The sequence below is a fragment of the Aotus nancymaae genome, unplaced genomic scaffold (genome assembly GCF_030222135.1).
Source record: "Aotus nancymaae isolate 86718 unplaced genomic scaffold, 86718_ANA_hifiasm-v0.15.2.pri h1tg000033l, whole genome shotgun sequence".
Taxonomy (NCBI): Eukaryota; Metazoa; Chordata; class Mammalia; order Primates; family Aotidae; genus Aotus; species Aotus nancymaae.
The window spans coordinates 29,719,204-29,745,226 of NW_026988447.1; the positions used below are offsets into that span (position 1 = coordinate 29,719,204).

General features: G+C 34.4%; 1 long non-coding RNA gene across 5 annotated transcripts in view; it reads left to right on the forward strand.

Annotated features, from left to right (window-relative positions):
* The window catches only part of LOC105710747 (uncharacterized), a 172,002-nt gene that overhangs the window by 83,349 nt on the left and 62,630 nt on the right, over positions 1-26,023 (forward strand). For 3 of the 5 annotated variants that reach the window (XR_002478471.2, XR_010345379.1, XR_010345378.1), the window contains exons 3-5: positions 76-134; positions 5,392-5,451; positions 10,611-10,686. This is a non-coding gene — a long non-coding RNA (uncharacterized LOC105710747). The remainder of the gene's footprint in view (positions 1-75; positions 135-5,391; positions 5,452-10,610; positions 10,687-26,023) is intronic. The other 2 variants (XR_001105860.2, XR_002478472.2) reach the window with 2 other exon arrangements.

Below are 26,023 nucleotides of genomic sequence, written 5' to 3' on the forward strand. Positions count from 1 at the left end.
ATCCTCAGCAACAGGACATCCTGCTACTTACACTAAGGTGTACCGTTTTGTTTGTGCTGTTTTTTTTTGTTTTAGGACAAAGCATGGGAAGCCGGCAGCTTTGGCTAATCTTTTTCTCTTGAGAAAGGAATAAAGTAAGTAATGAAGTATTTGAATCTAAAAGTGGCTTGATGTATCTTTATCAGTCAGGCTTCAGCTTTGGCCTGGACTTGATTTTTGTGTGCTTGACAACTTCAGCTTAAGAAATTCATTTTGCATCACTGAAAGAGGGCAGCAGATTATCTTTCCAGCATTGAATCAACAAAGTTGTTAGTCCTGTTTCATGAGACCTTGCATTTTGCCCTTGGGACCACACAGACACACACTGTATCTGTATATCCATAATATAGTCCCCGAATGTTCTCTGATATCCAGTTCTTATCCTTTCATTTTAATGTACTATTTTGTCTAGAGATATGATTCTGCCAATTCTCACTTCCACTCTCACAGGAAGTTAAATACTGCTGTTGAAGTACAATTTTTACAAACAGCTGTCTTTACACATACACACACACGTATATGTATTTTGAGGTAGAGTCTCACTCCTACCACAGTTTTTATAACCAGCTGTATGTGTGTGTGTGTATATATATATATATACACACACACACACACACATACACACACACACACGTATATATATATATATATATATATATATATGAAAGAGAGAGAGAGAGAGAGAGAGAGAGAGAGAGTCAGGGTCTCACTTCTATTGCTCAGGCTGGAGTGCAGTGACATGATTATGGCTGACTGCAGCCTTGACCTCCTGGGCTCAGGTGATCCTCCCACCTCATTTTCCTGAGTAGCTGGGACTACAGGCATGCACCATGTCCAGCTAATTCTTTTTGTCTTTTTAGTAGAGATGAGGTTTCACCATGTTGCTCAGCCTGGGCTCAAACTCCTGGACTCAAGCTATCCACCCACCTCGATCTCCCAAAGTGCTGGGATTACAGGGGTGAGCCACCATGCTCACCGTCTTAACATTCATTTAAAATATCTCAGGATCTAATTACTCAACTGGAAGGAACCCTTCAAATCACCTGTTAGAGTGTATGATTTTTAGTTTTAATGAACCTGTCCACTTTTGAGACCTAGAATTGGCAGAAACTATATGACAAAATATATAAAGACATACTGAACTGAATAATTGAAAGATAAGCTCTCTGAGAAAAGGAATATGGTCCTTTTTTCTTACTGCTATTATTTTTGTGCATAGAATAGTATTAGGTACAATGTAAGTACTCGATTATAGTTTTTGGTTGAATAAAGAAATATTAGCATAGCATAGCATAACATAACACAGCATAGACTAGAACAATTTGTCCTGAGGCATGGGGAAAAACTTTCTATTATTTTGAAAAGATATTAATCTAATTTCTGTCTTATGATTTAAAGTGACAAAGAATGACATTGTCAAAAGGAGTTTACATTACATGGTAGTTAATTTTATGTGCTAACTTGACTGGGCTAAGGAATTCTCAGATGTCTGATGCAACGTTTTTTCTGGGTGCGTCTATAAGAGTCATTCTGAAAAACGTTCGCATTTAAATTGGTAAACTGAGTAAAGAAGATCACCCTCAACCATGTAGGCAGGCATCATCTACTTTATTGAGAGCCTCAGTACGATAGAGAGGTAGATGAATTTGCTTTCTAACTGAGCTGGGGCATCCATCTTTTTCTGTCCTTTGGAAATCAGCACTCTTGGTTTTTAGGCCATTGAACTTGGACTGGGTCTTACATAATCAGCTTCTGCTGTTCACAGGCCTTGAGACTTAGACAGAATTACAGCAGCTTTCCTGGGCCTCTATCTTGTAGACAGCAGTTCATGAGATTTAGCTTCTATCATCATATGAGCCTTTTTTAAATAATAAATCTCATTACATCCTTATATATACTATTGGTTATGTTTCTCAGGAGAATCATGACTAATACACATGCATCTTTAGTACCCTAGTGTCTTTGTCCTGGGTAAGGAGCAGAAGGTGGAGAAATCATTTTGTTCTTTCTTTTAGTTGATGGTTTGAGATAAGAAGCAAGAGAGAAAAAGTAAAAATCCATCTACATATTTTTAGTAAGAAAATGTACTACTGTGAATGTTACTTTGTATTATAAGGTAGTGGGTTCCAGTAGAAATACAGGTTTATTAAACCATTTGTAAAGAACACATAAGTTGGCAAGGGAAATGCTGATCTGAGCTATTAGGTTGGTGCAAAAGTAATTGCAGTTTTGGACCATGAATTTTAAACCATTATAACTAGGCCACACACATCTTTATTAATCAAAATAGGAGCCATTACGATCAACATATTTTTTGCCAATGTGAAATAAGTTTCAATTTGTTTAGTCCTGTAGCGTAAAAACTCCATGCTTCGAGATTCTGTGAACTCTTGGAAAGCATTTTCTGCATCCTGCTGGTTGTGAAAGCATTTTCCCTGCAAAAGGTTGTTAGATGCTTGAAGAAGTGGTAGTCAGTCAGCAAGAATTCAGGTGAATACGGCAGACGAGGCAAAACTTTGTAGCCCAATTCATTCAACTTTTGAAGCATTGGTTGTGCAACATGTAGTCGGGCATTTTGGTGAAGAATTGGGGCATTTCTGTTAACCAATGCTGGCTGCGAGTGTTGTGGTGTTGGGTGCATCTTACCGATCTCTGAGACGTAAAGGCTTTGCCGAGGTTCAGAAAGCTGTAGTGGATCAGGCTGGCAGCAGACCACCAAACAGCGACCGTGACCTTTTTTTAAATGCAAGTTCAGCTTTGGGAAGTGCTTTGGAACTTCTCAGTCTAACCACTGAGCTGGTCTTCACCAGTTGTCATATAAAATTCATTTTTCATCACAGATCACAATCTGAATGAGAAATGGTTCATTTTTGTGGCGCAGAATAAGAGAAGATGACACTTCAAAACGACAATGTTTTTTATTTTTGCTCAGCTCCTAGGACACCCACTAATCAAGCTTTTTCAGCTTTGTAATTTGCCTCAAATGCGGAAAGACCTTGGAATAGTCAGTTCAGTTCTTCAGCCACTTCTTGTGTCGCTGTAAGGGAATCAGCTTCGATGACGGCTCTCAGTTGGTCATTGTCAACTTCCGATGGCCAGCCACTTGACTCCTCATCTTCAAGGCTCTCATCTTCTTTGCAAAACTTCTTGAACACCACTGCCCTGTATATTCATTAGCAGTTCCTGGGCTAAATGAGTTGTTGACGTTGCGAGTTATCTCTACTGTTTTACAACCCATTTTGAACTCGAATAAGAAAAGTGCTCAATTTTGTCTTTTCCTAACATCATTTCCATAGTCTAAAATAAACATAAAATAAATAGCAAGTAATGTCATTAACAAAAAAAAAGTAAAGTGAGAAATGTCCATTAAAATGATGTATACCAACCATATTTATTTAAGAATGTATTCCAATATAAAATGGCAAATTTCAACAATGCAGAAATGAAATTACATTTGCACCAACCTAATAACAATCTTTTATTTCTATTTTTGTTGGGAAAAAATTTGAAATAAAGAACAAAGAATGAAATGCAAACATACATATTCAGTCTGCAGAATTAATGTCAATTAAGATATTATTACATTTAATTTCTGTTTTTTCTGAATAATAAGATTACATACATATCTAAAATTCGTTTTATCTTCTATCATTTTTTCTGCCCACATCTATACCACAATCACTGCTATCTCTGCAATAAGAATTGTAAAAGTTGGACACATGGATGAAACAAAGATTTGATTCATGAAAATAATTTTCTTTTTGAGAGAAGTGGGCTGTAAATGGAATTCTAAAAATTCCAGTTCACCTTCCAGGAGAGGTGGGTTACCTCTAAACTTAAGCAAAGTGAGTAGAACTTCCTCAAGATTTTTTAATAGTGATGGCTTGATTTGCGTTTTCTGTTCTTCTGGAAGTGTACAGGACAAAAGAGACAGATCTACTAAATGCTTTGATAATTTGGCAATGAAGTCTTACTGATGCTTTGGAAACAGCTTCCACTCTCTGAGTGTATTCAGACAATCTAAAAGATTTCTGTGGACTAAATAAAAAGTTGTGGGATGTTATTGTCTTTAATTTTGTCCTATAGAACCATTAAGAGGAGCAAATGGCAGCAAATAGGCTCTAGCAGAGGACAGACTGGAGGTGAAATGCTAGATTCCTAGTAGGGAGAAAGCAACTTAGCAGAAAAGAGTACATTCACCCAAGCAAAGAGAATTTTATGACTAAACTAAGCAGGCAGAGGGGAAAGTTTATAATTATAAAAGGGTGGTATAGAAGCTGAATTGTCCCCTCAAAATTCATATATTGTAGTCCTAACCCACAGTACTTAAAAATGTGACTGTCATTTGACAATAGGACCTTAAAAGAGGTAATTAAGATTAAATGAAGTCTTTACAGAGGGCCCTCATCCAAAATGAATGTTTTCCTTATAAGAAAAGGAGATGATGACACAGGCATACACAGAGGAAAGACCACATGAAGTCACAGGGACTTTCTCTTCTCTCGTTGGCTTGTAGTTGGATATCTAGATGTTTAGCAACTACAAGCCAAAGAGAGAAGAGAAAGAAGCCTCAGAGTTCGTTAACTCTGCTGACACCTTGATCTTGGACTTTCAGCCTCCAAAACTGTGGAAAAGCAAATTTCTGTTATTTAAATCAACCAGTAAATGGTACTTTGTTATAATAGCTCTAGCAAACGAATACTGTGTGATAGCTAATAATGGACATCATTCACAAATAACTATGCAGAAAAGAACATGGCATCAAAGACCATGAAACAAAACTTGCAGAAAATATGAGGATAGTTATAACAAACATCATTTTACTTCTTTACCAAAGAAATATCAAATAAAAATAATAAATAAGGATATATGATACTTAACAATTAATTTAACAAATCAACTTGATTGTAGATTTTTTTTCTAATGTCTACTGAACAATCATAAATATTAACTGTATGTAATTGGACTCAGAAGAGAAAGGGGGGGTGGACTTTGGAATAAATCGCGTCATTATAAATGAAGGAGACAAATGTGCTAATAGTTGGAAAGGAAAATAGCAAGAAGAGAGGTTGTTTGCTTAAACAAGTGTGCTTTAAATAATAGAAATAACATCATAAGAATAATCTACTAGAGAGAAATCAATTAGCAATGTAATGGAAAAGGAGAAAACTTATCTGAGTCCAGCCCATGAGTAGACAAAAGAAGAGAGGATGTGATCTAATATAAGAATAAGCAATTGGTCATTGCTAAGAGGGCAGAATAATGGGAGTGAAGGCAGAGTATATGTGACGGGTGTAGATGTGGTCATTAAAGGTTGCTAATATTCTCTTCTGATTGTTTTTGTCTTATCAGTGAAACAGGAAGTGAAGTGATTGGCTGAGTGAAAGGAGATTTTGACTTGAGTTTGGTAAGGTGAGACTCATGAGCATGATTGTATGTTTCATCCTGGTCATGTCCAGATGCTAAGCTGTTCGCACAGAGTAGGTGAAGATTTGGACTTAACCAAATTTGCGTGATTGTTAACTTTGGTTTTCCACAATGTGGTATTCTATTATTTATATCAAACAGAAGATTGAGTATGCTTCAATTCATCTAATATCTTGATAAAAACTGGTCTCAGAAATTTTCTGTGCATAAAATAACTGGGGAAATGGCAGATAGCAATAGGAGAAAAGCCAACTGTATGTTCCTTAACATTTTCCATAAGTATAGATTACCTATGTGAGTCATAAAATGTCATGTGTGTTTATAATTTGAATATAAAATGGCAAAGTTGAATGAAGCAAATTTTAGCTATAAGATTGATATGAAATTTTACTAAAAAACACAGGAGTAATAGACCACAATAAGTTAAGTTTGGGCAAATGATTAAAAATGACTACTAAAGCTGATAAATAGAATACTCCAACTCAGATCTAAATATCAGAGTCAATTTTAAGATAACTATAGTGTTTATATCAAGAAAAATTGCTTTTTTCCACTTCTGGAAATGTACATGCATATTTAGCTGTCATATTTTAAGGTTATATGTACAAAAGCTTGTTAGAGGGATACATAGCCAGTGATTAAAAAACAAGAGTGACTAAACCTTAAAGAAAATGATGTATAGGAAAGTTATAAAATATGCAAACTGCACCCTAGAGTTTCAATAATTTTATGAATATTAATTGTCATTTCTTGAGTTGGATCACAATTCATAACATGGTATTAGTGAAAAGAGATCATATGGGGTAAATCACTTTGTCTACATGAAGTGGCGGAGACACATGTAAAGGGGAGAAATTGAATATCATTTGGGTGCCTTTAAATTCTAACTCTCTTATGTTGTATATACATGTAACTGATTAAATACATAATTTCAGTCTTTAAATTTTAAAATTCTTTAATAAATCAGAATTTCATCCATACTAAATGGATGTATGCAAATACAGTATAGTGCTATACATATTGTAGGCATTTATTGTATGCTTCCTTGATAGACCTAATGTTCATTTCTCACCAAATGTCAATCTTAAGATTATTTTGCCTTAGGTACCATTACTTTTAAACATTCAGCCTCATGATGTCTCATAGTTTTCCTCTTGAACCAGGCAGTTATGTCTCTAAAGACAAAAACATACAAACAAACAATTTTTTTCTCTTGCTTTGGAATTAGGTCATCTTAACATTTAGCAGTTTGTTTGAATTATTCTGACAGTACCTTGAGGAACAAGTACCTGATGAGTAACTTTATAACTGTAATAGTCCAAAGAGAAGGGAACACATCCTATTGATTGGATGAGTCTAAGAGAGACATCTGCTGGCTACCTTTGAATAGCTACTCTGAGAAATTGCCAGAATCAGTAGTCTTATTTTTTAATATATAATTAGGAAAAAGAAAAAAAATCTAGTAAAATAATTGAGAACACTTACAGAATTTAGTTTATTCAAATGATGTTGATAATTAGACTATAGCTGCAAGTTCACAATTAGACAAACAAGTAGAGGCACTTTAGAAAAATGCAGTAGATGTATTAATTGCTAATGAAGGTCCTTCTTTTAAATAAGTGGGTATTATAGCCATATATCATATACATAAAGTAATAGTAAATGCATAATTCTGAAACTAATATAGTATTTAGCTAGGGAAAATCATTTATTACAAACCAAAATCTGAAAAAAGAGTGACAAAGAATAGAACACATTATAAAATGTTATCCTCAGATATTAACCATAAAGTTTTACAACTGTCACATGTTTATATACATATTGGTCTCAGAAGACCTTTCCTTTTTTCAACTCTATTTATTTATTAATCTAAGTGGTAACTCAAATGCTCATAAATATTATTATGCAGATTTTTTCTACAATCACCATTTCCAATGGTACCAAGGAGAAGAGGGTATAATTTAAGTAATTTTATCTGTTTGGCACAAACCGTCTTATATATACATTGCTTTTAAAAAAATCCGTATAAACAGAAGATTAAACATCAACAAATAAAGCAAAGAGTTAAAGCCATTGAAAAAAGCAATGTCTCATATACAAGATTCAACATTGGAAAAGGATTTTAGCCACTTGAAAAGTCTCTCTTTTTATATGAGTAATATAAAAATAGCCAGTGATTATATGTTTAGAAGTGGTTTATTCCTTTGACCAACTTTGCAAAACATAAAAGACTTAATCTCTTACAGCAAATTTCTTTTGGTTCAAACTAGTGGTTTATCAGGAAATAGATCTGACTCTTTCTCCTGTTGGCACTGTTACTGCATTGCACATTTGATCCCTTCCCTCTGCAGTGAGTTACTGCATCAGCGACCTTTATTTTGTTTTAAAGAATTGTGACATTTTTGTGTGTGAGAATAAGAAGTTCTGAAGGCATCTTCCCAAAACCTTCACTGTTTTCTTGCATTAATATCAGCTTCAGGCATATGGGGTTCATCTAGGAAACATCAATTCTTTACCCACCAAGACCTCTTGTCACTTTTCTTTCTCACATGTTCCATAGAAAACATCATTTTTTTACATTTGTATGGTGTGTGACTCATAAACAGTTTCACATTACAAAAAATTGGTCTGAATAATTCTGCCAATAAAGATTATTTTTCCTGGCTTCATCTAACATTTTTTCATTCTATTTCCCTTCATTCAAATTATACTCAAGTTAAAATAGAATTGTTTTATTAAACTTACTTCCTATGTTGTTTCAACAAATTTTTGGAAAAAAAATGTATTCTGACTAGAAAGAGAAACCAATTATTTTCACTTACACGTGAAGAAATTGAGATTCAGAGGGAGCGAATGATTTCCCCAAGGGTTGTTTGTTTACTTGTGTTTTTTTTTTATTTTCTTGTTTTTGTTTAGTTTAATATATTGCTCAGGCTGGCCTTCTATATCATTTTGCTCATTAAACATTTTAAAAAATTATGTTCTCTCTTAAAGAAATTTTAGGTGTTCTCTGAATAATTATGTAAGATCAACTTGGAAATCAATGATAATTTCCAATAACTATTCTATGTCTCCAATTTTATTCTTCTTTTATGTATATTGTTTTATTAATTTCTGATTATTACCTAATGAGATCTGTATTTTCCTCCTTTGGAATAGTAATCTCAAATCTCTTTGCCTGTGCAACCAATACTTAAAGAATTCATGGTTTGTACTACCAAAATATTTACTTTCTTATACATTTGATGAAATAGTACTATATACATACATTTATATATTATGGAACTTACTGTCAACATTTCAAATGATAAAGTAAACATTAAAAGTATGTAAGAGGATTATGTCCATTCCAATTATTTCTATATTTACAATTTGGCCTAGATACAAATAGTTCATTTAATCATATTTGAAACTGATCAAAAAAAAAAAAAACTGACAAGGTGTGAAGATAACAAAGTGAACAAAGTGCATCTACTCTTGATCCTAATCTGACTGTTGTCCTGTTGAAAGATGGTGCATAGAACAATTTGAATATTCCATTTTCTAATGATAGCATTCTAACTTTCTATTCTTTCACTACCTTAGTCCTATTATAGTGAATCTTCACATACATGAATATTATCAATGCTTCCCCATTTTTTTCAACCATACGATCTATCCTATCCCAACTTCCTTCTCTATTTTTATGTGAAACCCACCCTTTAATCAACTCCTGCATATCTTATTCTTTCTCTCTCACCATCCGTTATCTGCCTGCTCTTACAACAAGCTCAATTCAGCTATACTTTTCTCTTCTTTTAATGCCAGGTTATAACTAGAGAGAAAGTTACAAAAAAATTTTACTCTGTGGTTTTCACCTGTATGGTCTTCACATTCTGCTGGAACTTCAGCATTTTTTTCAGCATTAATCCTTTTAATGTATATTTTATGTATTTAATCTCTGTAACTATATATTAAAATTTCACAGCTTTCCTCAAACCCTCTGCCTTTCTCTCTGTCTCTTAATACTCCACTCTTTGTTGAAAACTGTGCCTACTACTTTATTTGGTAAATGGAGGCCATTATGTATCAAATTTAATTTATCTATCTATTTAGACAATATTTATTATGCTCTTCATTGTTTTGAACATACAGCAGTGGGAAAGTGTTATTTTGGGCCCTTACATTTCATGAGCAAGACTGATGTGGCAGATTGTTATTACCTCACTAGCGTCTTTTCTCATTATAATTGGGCTTAACGAAGACGTAGAATTTAACAGCGATTATGGATGCAGGGTGCTATAACTAGTATTTTTAATTTTGTTTCATCTTTACTTTCTGATATTTTACCTAATTAATCTGTATTAGTTATATAATTTTTAGAGTCTGTATAAAACAGAAACCAATGATTAACCTATATGAAGCTTAATAGGTACTAAACATTATGCTAAATAATACACAAGGATTATTTTGTTTAATCCTTGCCACAGAGAGTTTGGTAATAACTAGGTAGGCAAGTCTGTGTAAATATGAAATGCAATGGTGAGATTCACAAGGGTTAACTAATTGGCTCAAGATCAACTATCCAGTAAAGAGATAGACCTGTGATGTAAATCTAGGCAAGTCTCTCCAAGGAGCACATGCAATTAATCTTAGAAAAATCATCTCTAAGTAGCACAGACATTTCTAAAATATCAACAAATTGTTGGCTGCATCAGCTAAAGAATTGATGTTTATCAACCATTCTCAATTTATGGCTTATAAAGATTCTTAAAATTAAGAACAAAAACTGTGATGTGTCCTCAGAGGCTCCACAGGATGGAGCCTCTACCAACTTCATATTGAACCACTATTTCTAGACTCTGAAGCTCAAGCCTTACGGGCCCTTAGTTACGTTTGTTCTGCCTCTACCAACTTCATATTGAACCACTATTTCTAGACTCTGAAGCTCAAGCCTTATGGGCCCTTAGTTACATTTGTTCAGTGAATACTACATGATCTTTTTCATGTCACATCTTTTACATGGGATATTCTTCCTGTCTGTGAAGATCTCCACAACCACACATACCTATTCCACTTTAACTACTGTACAGCGTTAAATCTATCACTGTGATTATGAATATAATAATGTTTTAGTTAATTTTTTTATTCTGATATAATTGTAGGTACCTGTGAAGTTGTAACAAATAATACAGAGATATTCAGTCAACCCTTCACCCAGCTCCCTCCAGTGTTAAAATTGTGAGTAATTGTAGCACTATAAAACAACCAAGAAATTAGCATTGATATAATCTATTATTCAATTTTTATGTTTTGTTTGCATTAATTTCTGTGAGTGTATTTATTTCTGTACAATTTGGTCATATATGTAGGGTTGTGTGACTATCACCACAGCCAACACACACAAAAATTCCATCACAACGATCCTTTATAAACCCTTTTATTGCTAAAGCCACCTCTCTTCCTCCTTCGTAATTCCGGGCAACTATTAATTGTTCTCTATCTCTATGATATTGTCATTTTTAAAAAGAATTTCATATAAATGGAATATGTGTAAACTCTTAAATCTTTTTTCTCTATTTTTACTTTCTTTGGTGATAGTCTTTTTAGTTTTTAGGATGTTTTACATATATAGAAAAACCGTGAAGATGAATTGAGTTTCCAGAGTTAATGTATTATTTTACCTTCTAGTCCCACCAGCAACCTATTAGTGATCAAGGTCTCTGTATCCTTACAAGCATTTGCTATTATTATTATTTTAATCTACTTTATTATATGTGTCATAATATTTTACTGTAGTTTTACAATAATGTTTTATGTACTGCTTGGAAAGGAGGGAGGAAGAAAGGAGGGAAAGAAAGAAAAAAGGCACTCAGACAGGCTTGTTACCAATTAAGGATCCTTTATTGATCGTTGTTTATTGGATTTAAAATGTTAAAATGTGACAAAGAAAAGTGCACCATAAAATCAATGATAAGTAGCTAATATCTGTTTCTCCTTCATATACCAGATAATAGGCTACTTTCTCCTAGAAGTTTTGCTTGATCCTATAGCCTTGATGAAATCATCTACTTACATATTGTGGTAATCCCCTGTTCACTTTCTCCACAGTACTAATAATACTTATATCCCTGTATATTTAATTGATTAATACACAGGATATTAATTTAATTGATTAATGCACAGGGATAATTTTATCCCTGTGCATTTAGTTGATTTCTCACTACACTATGCTCCATGAAGACAGAGACTTTATCCACTTTTCTTACTACACTATCTCCAATTCCTTCTCCAGCTTCTGACGTACAAGTGCTCAATACATATTGTTAAATTATCATATAGATGTATTCATCATTAATTAATACAGGTTTGAAATGATGTAATTTAATCTTCTAAAAATTCCATCTACTTATTTATAAAATAGAAAATTGATTTATATCAATTATAAAACCTCAGACTTCCAGTTATAGTGACATAATAAGTGATAAACATTTTTCTCCTTTGTGAATTGCCTTATCCTCTTCCTCAACATGAACAAATGCATCAAATTACCTTTGTAAGTTGGTGTATCTTCCCAGGAAGCTTCAGTCTCTAGGTATCTTGTGAGAGAAGACCATGGTTCCTGCTGTTTTTATATTTATTTAGAAATTTAAAAAATACTAGACACATAAAAAGATAATACACTAGTACCTAATAAATATTTGGTTGATTGTAATAATATAATAAGGAAAATCTTATCAAAGCAGAGTGATTTTAAATTTTAATAGTTATTGATCTATAGTTGTAACATATTTCAGAATTACTCAGATACTGATATTAGTACAGATTAATTTCAATGTGTTTATTGAAAACAGTATTATGACACAAATTATTCACCAAATTCATTACTAGATAAATAAAAATTAGTTTATGTGCTTTGGGCTAGGATAGCCAATCCATTAAAATCTAATGTGTTTGATATCTTCCCAATAAAAGAGAAAGTAACAAATAATATTCATTATAAAATATTAATCAATAAATAGCACCTATGTATGTTATGATGGGAAAGGAAGCTATAATCACTGTCAAAGAGCATGACTGGTGATGAGGTCATTTTAAATTAAGTGTAGAATATTCTCCAAATGGTATTGTGTCTAAGGAATTTTCAGTCCTTTATGTCATAGCATATTCTTGTGTAAAGATTGATAAAGCACAATTTAATCTTTTTATATGGAACAACTTGAGAAAAATAGAAAATTTATCAGTGCATATGAGCAATGTAAATTATCTAATTAGATAATTCATGCCAAATTGCCTCATGTTTAAATAAATAGCAATTTAGATGGTTTGTTTCTTCCTCTCAATTTTGTCCTAAGAAGTGCTGACAGATTCTGCTGTCCCTTGAAGTTTGATTTCTCCTCCTTAGTTTTAGCCATACACATAGAAAGCTACTTATCTATAATCTACATCCCTAGCTTATCTTTGCAGAGCTACATTGGTTCCAACTGAATGCTAGCAGAAGATATATAGTGCTTTCAAGTCACATCCTTAAAGAAGGTTGAGTATCTTTAAGTCCACTGACTAGGAAAAGAATGGTTAATATCTCATTTAAAAAGCAAGAGTTAAATATGATAATTCAAGGAAAACAATAATGTTAGATATTATTATTTAATTATTATCAATTAGATGTTAGTTATTGATTTTTGTTCTTATTCTGTTAAATAAAAATTTTAAATTGGCAACTTCAAGGAAAATATTATTGAAATGACGTCAGAATTCTTTATCCACTATGAAGTGTGTTCTTGAATTTCAATCTGAATCTCCTGAAGCAAAACAACATAAGAAAATCTAGCTACTTACACAATCTATTGTGTCCATGAGGAAGTACCATGTCTGAAGGAAAAACAAGAATTTTAAATACTGATATATTAAAGTATTAAAGTAGTTTCTTTCATGACCTTTTAATAGATGAACAGGAAGCTCCGTACCTACTTCTGTATACCTCTATTAATATAATTTGAGGTGAATCATCAAAGCTTAATGAGGTAAGTGCGGTTCTGTAGGAGTCAAAGACAATATACAGGCAGAACAGCAGCATGCGTAAGGATAGAAATTGACTTACGAATCTGGATTTGGTCTCACCTGTAAATTTTTAGGCAAATCACTTACCTTAAATGAATGTAGACCCTTGGACTGCCTAGGAGACTAATAATGCAAATTCATTCAGTGTCAAAGAAAAATTTAAAAAGGCACTGAAATTATTTTTATTAGCTATTTATAGCACATAAATAGCCAAGGTTTTTTGAAGAGTCATGGGAATAAATTCTTTTTCAGACTAGCAAGGCACATTTCTTATGGCCAGAAGAATATTCTGCAGAAATAATAGGTCCTTACAGAGAACTGGGGACTTGAAAAGCCTGAAACTTCATTTGGGAAGATGTTGCATTTTTCCTGATTCATATGGTTATTTAAGGATGTTGAATATTGCCCCCCACTCTATTCTGGCTTGTAGGGTTTCTGCCGAGAGATCCGCTGTGAGTCTGATGGACTTCCTTTTGTGGGTAACCAAAAACTACAATCAGAGATTACCACAAACAATTCTATGCACATAAACTAGTAAACCTGGAAGAAATTGATAAATTCCTGGACATTTGCACTCTCCCAAGCCTAAACCAGGAAGAAGTTGAATCCCTGAATAGATCAATTACAAGGGCTGAAGTTGAGGCAGCAATTAATAGCCTACCAACCAAAAAAGTCCAGGTCCAGATGGGTTCACAGCTGAATTCTACCAGACATACGGAGAGGAGCTGGTACCATTCCTTCTGAAACTATTCCAGACAATCCCAAAAGAGGGACTGCTTCCCAAATCATTTTATGAGACCAACATCATCCTGATACCAAAACCCAGCAGAGACACAATAAAAGAAAACTTCAGGCCAGTATCTGTGATGAACATAGATGCAAAAATCATCAATAAAATACTGGCAAACTGATTGCAACAGCACATTGAAAAGCTTATCCATCACAATCAAGTAGGCTTCATCCTGGGGATGCAAGGCTGGTTCAACATAGACAAGTCTATAAATGTAATCTTTGTTCTTTTCAATCTTTGGTTAAGATTGCTTTGGCTATTTAGGATGTTTTGTGGTTTCATAAAAATTATTGGATTATTTTTTCTATTTTTGTGAAAAATGACATTGGAATTTTGGTAGGGATTGCATTAAATCTATAGATCATTCTGTGTGATATGGACATTTTAATAATGTTAATTCTTCCAATTCATTAACAAGAAATATCCTTTTGTTAATTTATATTATCTTTAATTTCTTTCATCAATGTTCTATAGTTTTAATACACATATCTTTCACTTCCTTGGTTAAATTTAATCCTGAGTAATTTTTAAATGGTATTAGAAATGAGATTGCAGGGGCTGGAACAGTTTTGAAGTGAATGCTGGAATATGCCAGAGGGCATAAGCAGTGAGCATTGGCAGCATCCACATGGTGCTAATTCTGTAAGCACAGAATACAGAAGTTCTGGAGGCCTGGTCTCCCTCTCCTGGATTTCAGAGGATGTCTCCCAAAGCCTCCCAGGGAGAGAACTACTGCAGGGACACAACCACTGCAGACAGTCCCTGGTAAGGCAAGGCTTTATAGTAACCGTGGGGGATAGGCTGCCTCAAGAGCCCATAACCGTAGCGCCATAGCATGTGACATCAACTTGGGAGGGCCACAAGCTCCTAATTGCAACCTGTGAGAGTAGCATGATCTATGCCCATCAAAGCTGTAGGAATAAAGCCACCAGGAGTATTGAGTGTAGACAGCAGGACATGGAGTAAAAGATTATTCTCAAACCTTAAGATTTAATGTTGTCCCTGTTGGGTTCTAGACTTACTTGAGAACTGTTGTTCCTTTATTCTTTTTTATTTCCCCTTTTTGGAATGGTAATGTTTGATCTAGATCTGTCCCACAATTATATTGTGGAAGCATATAACTTGTTTGATTTCACAAGATTACAGCGGGAGAAGAATTTGCGTCAGGATAAATTGTACCTGAAGTTTCACCCATATGTTGTTTAGATAAGACTTAGGTCTTAGACTTTACAGTTGGTGCTGGAATGAGTAAAGACTTTTTGGTGCTATTGTAATGGAATGTATGTATTTTGTTTGTAAGAAGGACATAATGTTTGGGGGCCAGAAGCAGAATGCTATGGCCTAAATATGTTCCCCAAATTTTATATGTTGGAAACTAAATCCCCAATGTAATTGAAAGGTGGGGCCTTTGGCGAAGTGTTTATGTCATGAGGGCCCTTCCATTGTGAATGAATTAATGACATTATAAAAGGGCTTGACAGAGGGCGTAAACCTCTTTTTGCTCTTCTGCCTTCTGTCATGGAAGGACACAACATTCCTTTCCTCTCACAAACACAGCATGCAACACACCATTTTGGAAGGAGAGAGCAGTCCTTTCCAGACAGTGAATATGCTGGCACCTTAATCTTAGACTTCCCAGCCTCCAGAACAGTGAGAAAATAAGTTTCTGTTTTATGTAAATTATCTGGCCTCAGGTGTTTTGTTATAGAACCATAAATGGACTAAGACATGCAAATACTTCACAGATACATAAAACATGAGATATTAAAGAGATAAATCACAGAAAAGTAAATTTAAATGTTTCCTAAAAATAATTTTTGAGAATCTTCAACCTCACTCATGAGGCATGCAAATTAGAAAAAGGCAAGATTTATTTTTTTATTTCTATGATTAACAAAAATGCAAAATGATGAGAAAATATTCTCTTTCCCAAACTAAGGAGAAACAGGTCCTTTCATACATAGATGGTGGGAGAAAAAACGGTGTACTTCTAATAAAACTAGTTTTAGCAATACACCGAAATAAATGCTTCTAGTCTATGAACAACAAATCTCACTGGGAATTTATCTTATATATGTTTCTGCATAGATTGGATAAAATATTGCATAGATACAAAATAATTCACTGAAATATTGTCTGTAATACCAAGAGAGTGGAAACGACCCAAGTTTATTAATAAGGGGCTACTAAAATAAACTATAATACTGTTATCAAAAAGCAGAAAAATATAATAAGAGAACTTTCTATATTCTAATATTAAAAAGCTCAAGATATGTATGATGAAAAAGCCAATCTTCAAAATGTTGTATAGAACAAGTTTTATTTTTTGGAAGAAAGAGGAAAATAATTGTATACATTAGCAACTTTGGAGTGATGCATCCAAAAGTAATTAACAGTAGTTACCTTGAATACATTGAGGTGGGCTAAATTACACTGATAGCGATGGGTAAGGCTTCAACATCTTGTTTATAATTTTATGTCTCTTGGATGTTGAACTATATGACTGTATTGCATATCCTAATGAATGAAAACGTAAAATAAAGATAATAAAAGTTTGAAAGACAATCAAAATATTACATATTACATTCATAGCATTTTTTGTTGCTGAAATACTCCCAAACCCCTTATTTACCTGATGAAAGAACATATTGAGTCATAATGACTTGGTCAAGTTCACAAAGATAGATTTTCAGAAAAAACAAATTAGACCCACAGTAATGTACATTGTTAACATCTGGTTAATATTCTGGTGAGTCTTTCTAAGACATATCCTCAAATTCCGTCTTCACAATGGAGGCTGCACATTGTCAGGGAAATATGTATATCCAGGTTCAGAGTCAAAATGGAAGTGCATTTGCCTTCTCTCTTAAATTATCATATATTATAAATAAATATGATAGGTCAAAATGAAACCCATAAAGTTGATCCACAAGGACAAACTACAAACAAGATTAAAGGAGGCATGCTACATGTGGAGATGTTCCTCATAAATATCTATGCTATTTATACCATAGAAACAAAACTGTAATCTCTTAGGTGTACTCATGGAGATAGCAAATAGATGCCAATAATTTCCTTGTACATTTGCAGCAGAAATATTACATTTGAACATTATTAATGAAGTGAATTAAGAAACCCCTCTTTCATCGAATCTTCTAGGCTCTAGAGTTGAATTTTTAAAAATTAATGTTCAGTTTATATTATAAAAGATGATTGACTTTCACAAAGTTTTTAAATTATTAGTTTATATTTTCCCAAGTTACTGTAGCATTATATTGAAAATCTCTTAATAGTGTGTTTTCATGGTCTCTGAATGTCATAAAGAATTGTAGCTTTTTTATGTTTCTGTAATATATATTTCACTGTCATCAGAATTGCAAGTTTTGAATCTCAAACTAAAATTTTGTTCATTATGCTACAATGAATCAAGGAAGAACACGAGTGAACAGACACAAAGTATTTTTTTTCTGTTTTTAATCTCCTTCTTAAAATATAATTTCTATGAAACAGCAGAGTTTACAAGGAATTAAACTAATATGGAAAGCTTTAAATCAGGACCTATGTATCTATATTCACAGTGTATAGGAGCATAAGAGTTTAGAATTAATCCTGGATTTTTGTTTCACTTCTCCGTTGCTCTCCTATAGTATGTAAACAAAACAAAATGTGTTTTGTTTTGTTTTGTTGCTGAAAGGGGCATTAAAAATCCCCACTAGGAGCTGAAAAATAAAACAGTAGTTTTACAAAATGTAGATTTAGGAAAATTAATTTGTTTCATCTTTGTTTTTGCACCATGCTCTGGGGTATTTTCATCACCTCTTATTTATGCTGATGAGGAAGATACTGTCTTCTTTTCCTAATATAAAAAAACAAATACATGATGACCTATATTGCGCAAATAAAATCAAATAAGCGTATTGCTCAAACATACTCATAGCTCCAGAGTAGTACCAGGCAGGACACAGGTCATGCAGAGGGTGCACAGGGGACACAGGTGAAAAAGCAAGGGCTGTGGGAAGCCGGCTTGGTAGGAATGGTAGAGTGAGGTGATGCCTAGTATCTGGAAAAGATGTGGGCTTGTTCTAATAACTTGTCTGAGGTGGCAGTCATATCAAACTTGTTAGGTTAAGGACCAGATGGGAAGCAGCTGCCTCACCTGATCCAGCTAGCTGGGTGAGAGTATGTCTATCGAGAGCAAGGAAACTTTAGGTTAAGGACCAGATGGGGAGCAGCTGCCTCACCTGATCCAGCTAGCTGGGTGAGAGTATGTCTGTTGAGAGCAAGGAAACTTACCTTTAGGTCTTTTGTGCCCCACGAGGCTCAAAATATCAAAGCAGCAGCACATGAAATTGTAGGCTTATAATACCTAATACCTTAGTCTAAAATATTATAGTGGTCCTCCTTCATCCATTGTTTCACTTTCTGTGCTTTCAGTTACCCACAGTCAACTGGAGTCCAAAAACATTAAAAGGAAAATTCCAGAAATAATTCATAAGTTTTAAATTATGTCCCATTATGAGTAGTACGATAAAAATCTCACACTATCTCACTCGGGTCCACCCAGAAGGTGAATCATCGCTTTGCCCAGTGTATCCAAGCTGCACACACTACTCACTTAGTAGCCCTCTGGGGTATGAGATTAACTGTTGAGCTTTCATAGTGCTTGTGTGCAATTAACTCTTATTTTACTTAATAATGGTCCCAAAGTGCAAGAGTAGTGATGCCGGCATATTGTTATAAATGTTCTACTTTATTTTTAGTCATTGTTGTTAATCTTTTACTGTGCCTAATGTAGAAATTAAACTTTATCATAAGTATCAATATATAGGAAAGCATGTAGTGTGTATAAGGTTTGGCCCTAGCATATTATAAGGCATCTACTGGGAGTCTTACAATGAATGTATTTCCATTTTCCCCTGTATTAGTCAGGGTTCTCTAAAGGGACAGAACCAATAGGGTTGATGTATGTATGAAGGGGAGTTTATTGGAATTGACTCACACGATCACAAGCTGACGTCCCACGGGAGGCCATCTGCAAGCTAAGGAGCCAGGAAGCTAGTCCAAGTCCCAAAACCTCGAAAGAAGGGAAGCTGATAGTGCAGCCTTCAGCCTGTGACTGAAGGCCCGAGAGCCCCTGGCAGATCACTGGTGTAAGTCCAAGAGTGCAAAAGCTGAAGAACTTGCAGTCTGATGTTTGAGGGCAAGAAGCATCCAGCACGGGAGAAAGATGGAGGCCAGAAGACTCAGCCAGTTTAGTCCTTCCACGTACCTTGGCCTGCTTTTCTCCCAGCTGTGCTGGCAGCTGATTAGAAGGCACTCACCCAGATTGAGGGTGGGTCTGCCTCTCCCAGTTCACAGACTCAAATATTAGTCTACTGTGGCAGCACCCTCACAGACATACCCAGGAACAGTGTTTTGTAGACTTCAAATGGATCAAGTTGATACTCAGTATTAACCATCACACCTCCTATAATGGGGGGCTATTGTATACTTCTCATGAGAGAAGTTTACTATGTGTTTTTTGTTTGCTTTTGTTCTTCCTTAGACTGAATTTTCTGGTCTCCCTGAAAGCCCAAGACATACATCATTCTTTTATGTGAAATGTTCAATATTGCACAATTAAAATTTTATATAGCACCCCCAGCAACTGAAATACCTAAAAAGATGGACTGCAGATTTAACAAGAAGAAGATTTTATTGATATGTACAAATTTCAAAACATATTTATAATTGTATAGAGTATTCTATTTTAATGATTTTATTGTCCATCAAATATAAAGAGGTTTTTTGTGTTAAATGCCTTGTGTTAAAATGAAAATAGAACATAGAAACTAGTGTAGGAAACCTGAGTTCTAATCCTGGTTCTTTCGGAAAAATTTAATAGTTCCAGTCATCTGTTTCTCCAGTGAAAAATAATAATAGTGAAACAAGATGAATTTTATTTTCTTCCTTTCTCCAAGATTATTTTCATCTAAGTTTTCATGTTTTAAAAATATTTGGACATTATTCATGCCTATTTTATTTTTAGTCCTGTAGAAATATGGCCCAAGGTTAATGTAACAGACTGCTATCAAAAGATAATGGTGTCTGCCTGTAATTCCAGCACTTTGGGAGGCCAAGGCAGGTGGATCACCTGAGATCAGGAGTTTGAGATCAGCCTGGATAACATGGTAAAACCTCATCTCTACTAAAAATACAAAAAATTAACCAGGTGTGGTGGCATGTTCCTGTAATCCCAGCTACTCAGGAGGCTGAGGCAGGAGAATCGCTTGAACCCGGGAGGTGGAGGTCGCAGTAAGCGGAGATCACGTCACTGCGCTCCAGCCTGGGTGACAAAGCGAGACTCTCTCTAAAAAGAAAAAAAAAGACAATGATGTCTATCAGCTGATACAATAACGGAGAGAAGTTAAGGACAAATGCCTCCGTAAAACATTTTGCTGATATTTACCTTGTTGATTATGCACTGACTCATTGATTTATATTGTAATATTATTGCAGCCATTATAATAAATAATATATGGTATTTACAAAGACATCAATATTAAAAAATAATTGTATAATATTCATGTTAATAAAGTTGTTCAGATAAAATGTGGGTGCTGCTGTTTAAGAGAATTTGGGTCCTTATGAGAAGATATTTTGAAGAAAAGCATCTCCTTTCCATTGCAGGGATTATATTTATTTTTTAGAATGTATTGAATAAAAGATTGGGTGAAAATGGGTTAACCATAACATCAACAATGAAGTGGAAGCAGTTGCTCTATTTTCTTTTCCCTTAATCCTTCTGGGAAATGCAAACACGTAGAGAAAGAGCTAGCTTTGGTAGAAAGGACGAGCGAATTAAAAAGAAACTCAAAGCTACTGCAGAAGAAAGAGTAGAGTGTATGAACATTTATTTTTCTATGTAGGTTTGGGGATTATGATTTTGTTGCTGTAGACTGTGAGGTATGTCATAAGTTGTGTTGTTGTTAGTGAGTTCTTGAGGCATTATATGTTATTTTCAGTTCTCCACTTTTTTCTCTCTCACCTGTTGAAAATATTTGCTTGCAGGCGAATTTGTGTTTTGAAATGGCAGAAGAAACTATGTAGGGCTAGTAGCAGAAGAAGAAAAGTTTAGAGTTGGTCTGAAGTTTAGTTGTGAGTAAAGATAAAAGTAATGAAATAATAAAAGTAGTGAAAAAGGGCTTCTTATCTTCTTCTAAGTTGCCCAACCGTTTTTACTGGAATAGGACAAACAGGAATAAAGTAGCAGAACTTTTCTGTCCAGGAACGTCAAGAATTTGTCTGAAGCTTCCCTTTTATTCATCTTCCTGGATGCCAATCCTTGTGACTAGACAAAGTAGGTTTGGAATCCAGAACTTTGCCAACAGTATATACAGACTAAACTGTAAAGTAAATATGTTTTATAAAATCAGCTGCAACTGAGCTTTCATGTTGACAGCACCATCAAATGTTTCATAGAATTTAAGTCTGTTTATGGACTATTGAATGAAATCGATTCGCTAAAGTTTTTATTCTTTTTCAACTTTCTCTGAGAAATGTTCTCAGAAGAGTCCTAAATGTTCTTTATTTTAGCACATTATTTTACTATTGATTGATTGATAGAATTACGATACACACACACACACACACACACACACATTTCACTTGCAGCAAGCAATTTGAAATCAGTGATCAGATTATTCATCTATGTTATCCCAGTGTGGAGTAGAATAATGAACATAAAAAGCAAGGGATAGTCAGTTTTATTCTTAATCCCTCTTTTGATTGATTCTCATAGCACCCACACCTTTATTATCCACTTGTCAAAATTTTCCCAACCCTTAAAGTCTTATCTCAAATACAATCTTCTGTAAAGTATTCATTTTTATTTTGCATCTTAATCAATACATTATTTTCACTCTGCAACCAACAGCATTTTATGTTTCTTGTACTGCTTATCTTGTTTCTAGAATTAAAATTGTGTGTTTATTCTTTATAACTAGCAATAAATCTAGATAATTTATTCCCTTAGAAATATTTGTTGAATGCTTACTAGGGACCCATTTTAGGTTGTTGAAATATAACCTTGAACAAAAAGAACAAAATATTTTACTTTGTGGAGTTTATATTCTGATTGATATAGACAAATAATGTTGGAATAAGTAAAACAGAGTGAGAGAAATGGCAGTGACAGGGTTGGAGTTGCAGAGTTGAATATGATGACTTGGATAGGATAGAGAAAGTGAAGACTCAGTGATTAGAGTTAGCTTTATGGATTTCTGGGGTTGGGGAAATTAGGAAGAGTGTTCCAGGTGGAAGAAACAGCTAGTGCAATGAATTCCCTAATCCCAAAGCAGGATTAAGGCAAAAAAATCAGAGTAGTGGGAGGCAGGCCAGTGTAACTGGAGGCAGTCTTGTTTGGGAGACTGGGGTGTGGTAGGAGGTGACTTTAGAATGATAATGAGGGGCTAGATCATAAGAGGATTCATAAGACCGTTAAAGAATTTCATCTTTTCCTTTGGGTAAAATAAAGACATTATAGGATTTTTAGCCAAAAGGCGAGATGATTTGACAAGGGGGGATCTCAATGTAATTGTATTGAGAATAATTGAGACTAGGCATTATCAGTGCCAGTGATAGAAGCAGGGAATCTAGATATTCATTATAGAAGAGGAATAATATTATCTGAGATGAAAGACTAGCTGTGGAAGTAGTGGGAAATGGATACATCTCAGGGAACTTTGCAGTGGGTAGATTTGGAGGGGAATATAAAAAGTTCCCTTTAAGAAGTGTTAACATCCTGTGCATATGTTGAGTAGGCATGCATGTTTATGCTAAGTGTTATTTACATATAGTCATTTATTATGCAGGAGCTAGCTGTATAACACATGTAAACATTACTATATTTTCTTTCTATTTCATGTGACAGATATTATTAGATACTAAGAAAGGTTTATGTTCTAAACTAAGGTAGTCAACTTAATACTTGGAGACTGAGAGTATATATTTTTCTTTAATTGCTGATTATTTGGTAAGGGTTTTACCCAAACTAGTAATGTATTAGAAACTAATTTTTTAAAATTAAAACTTCCTGGCTCATATTCTATAGAGTTGTGAAAACATGCAATATTTTTCACTATGACACTTTTAAGGTATACCTATCATATTAACTTTGTGGTAAAATATTGAGTATCTTGAAAATTAGCACAACAAATGAATCAGACACACAAAGATAATGCCTTTGCCAGCCTATAAAATGTATGCAATGCTCATGTGCCTGAGTACACTTTCATTCTTTTCATGATTTATCATGGAAATGTGAGTTGACAGTTTTATGTATAGAATGCAAATCTGGCTCTCTTTATCAATGCCATGCATATTAATATTTATATATGGTAATTTTTGTTGCTTGTGGAATGGCCTTTAGACACTACTTCAGTTCTACACAATTTAATGGGTGAAATGTTGGAATGTATGCATTTCATGGGCTTGTTTTTATTAAACTAGTAAAACGTTTGTAGAAATTTGCTGGATGATTGTCATTCTTTTATATTTCTGTACATGATGAAACAAAGAGGTAGGTTAATAAGATGCATTATCATATATACACATGCATAATATATTTACAAATGCAAATGCTGTTTCTATTTATGGAAGCTCAATAACTTTGTTGAAGCTAGAAGGTCATTGGGGAAGAATAATTGTCATGAAATGAAGGCACACATTTTCATAAAGTTGCAGATATTATCTGAATTATAGTAATTATGACCCACCAAGTGATTCTTAGCTTTCTAATATAATTACGTGAGAAAAGAAAACTTCATAATCCCTAATTATTCTTCCCACATGTCAAATATCATTATCAGCTAGACTGGGTTATGAAGAGAAAACAACCTTCCATCTTTTCTCCATAGTCTTTCTCACCATTATACTTCAAGAATCTGAGTCTGTGCTTTGCAGTTTAAAAAAATAAGATAATAATAAGAAAAACAGATCCAAGCACTTACTAGCTAGGTGATCTTGGACAAAACTAAACTCTCTAAGCATCTGTTTCTCAAACTATAGATAACAATAATAGTAATTGTTTCATAGATTTAATCACATGTGTGAGAAAAGAGGGAAAATTTTTTACACAGAATTAGCATTCAAAATGATTTGTTACTATAATTATGATCATTACTAAATGCATATAATTTACAATAAAGAGACACCTTTTTTCCTCCTTACAGACAGTAGCTCTTCCTATAAAGCACATAGATTCTATATCTGCTCAGAAAACTTACATTTATAAGTGTAAGGCAAATTACATATGAAGAAATTCTCCAAGAAGTTTCTAGTATATCTATGCAAATCCTAAAGCTTTTTAAAAATCTGCTAGTATTAGCTCATAAAATACTTAGAGGCAACATAAGAGCAGGAAAAAATATGCAATTTGAAGTTGGAGACACTGTAACAGAAGTCTTCTTCAGAGAGAAGTTCCTAGTATATTGTGAGCATCTTCTACCCCTGCAGTGAGGCAGTGCCTCTTTCCTGTCTCAAGACAAATGAGAGTGATCTTTTCTTTCTCTCTCTCTTTCTCTCTCTCTCTCTTTCTCTCTTTCTTTCTTTCGGCAGAATCTTGCTCTGTCGCCCAGGCTGGAGTGCAGTGGTGCGATCTCGCCTCACTACACCCTCCCCCTCCTGGGTTCCAGCGATTCACCCTGCTTCAGCCTCCCGAGTAGCTGGAATTATAAGCGCATGCCACCACCCCTGGCTAATTTTTTGTATTTTAGTAGAGGTTACACTATGTTGGCCAGGATGGTCTGGTTCTCTTACCTCGTGATCCACCTGCCTCGGCCTCCCAAAGTGCTGGGATTACAGGGGTTAGCCACCGCGCCGGGTGGAGAATGGTTTTTAAGTGAACCAAGACTGTATTCAAGTCTGAAAAGTTGAAGCTCAAGAGGCCATAGCTAGTTTCCTTGGAACAGCAGAGTAAAATGGACTGCTCTGAGAGCACACTTCTACTGGCTGCCAGGCAAAGACATTGATTTTCATGTATTAATGGGAAATAGTGAACAACTGAGTCAACAGTGAGCCATCTCTAAAAGACCCTTTCCAAGAGGACTGCCAGCCTGGGGTTAGGGAAGCTCCATAGGAAAGACTAGCATTTTAGCCTGGCCTGTAGGAGACAGGCATGAGTGGTGAGGACATAAACAACCAAGTGACAGAAGAAACACCATAAACCACTTCGGGAATCCCAGGGAGCTACACGACTCTCAAGAAAATACCACTAAAATAAGAGATAGCTTTCGACGTATACTAAGCCTAATGCTTCCTTACAATCTTCCAACCCAGAAAGACCTTTCTGACCCTTATCTCTTCCTTTTCTCCTGCCTCAAACTTTAAAGTTCCCACAAAAATCCATAGCATGGGGCAGGAGATCAAAAAAGGAAGACTGTGCTTTCCCTTTCTTTGCTTATCAGCAGGGGAAAGAGAAATCTTAGACTTGAAGACTTAAAGATTTCATGTTAGACTAACAAGAATTTATATTATCTGAAAGGAACCAGAACTCATTGAGATCTTCTTGTGATTTCCTTAAAAGTTAGGGAAGAGAAACAATCTATTAAATGTACTGAAAAGGGAAATTGGGAAGAAGAATAAAGTTTTTCCCTGATTACTTCCCACAACATCCAATTATTCAATAAGCTGGTTATATGAAATTTTACAAATTTCATTAAGTTCTTCAGCAGGTTATAATTTATTCTA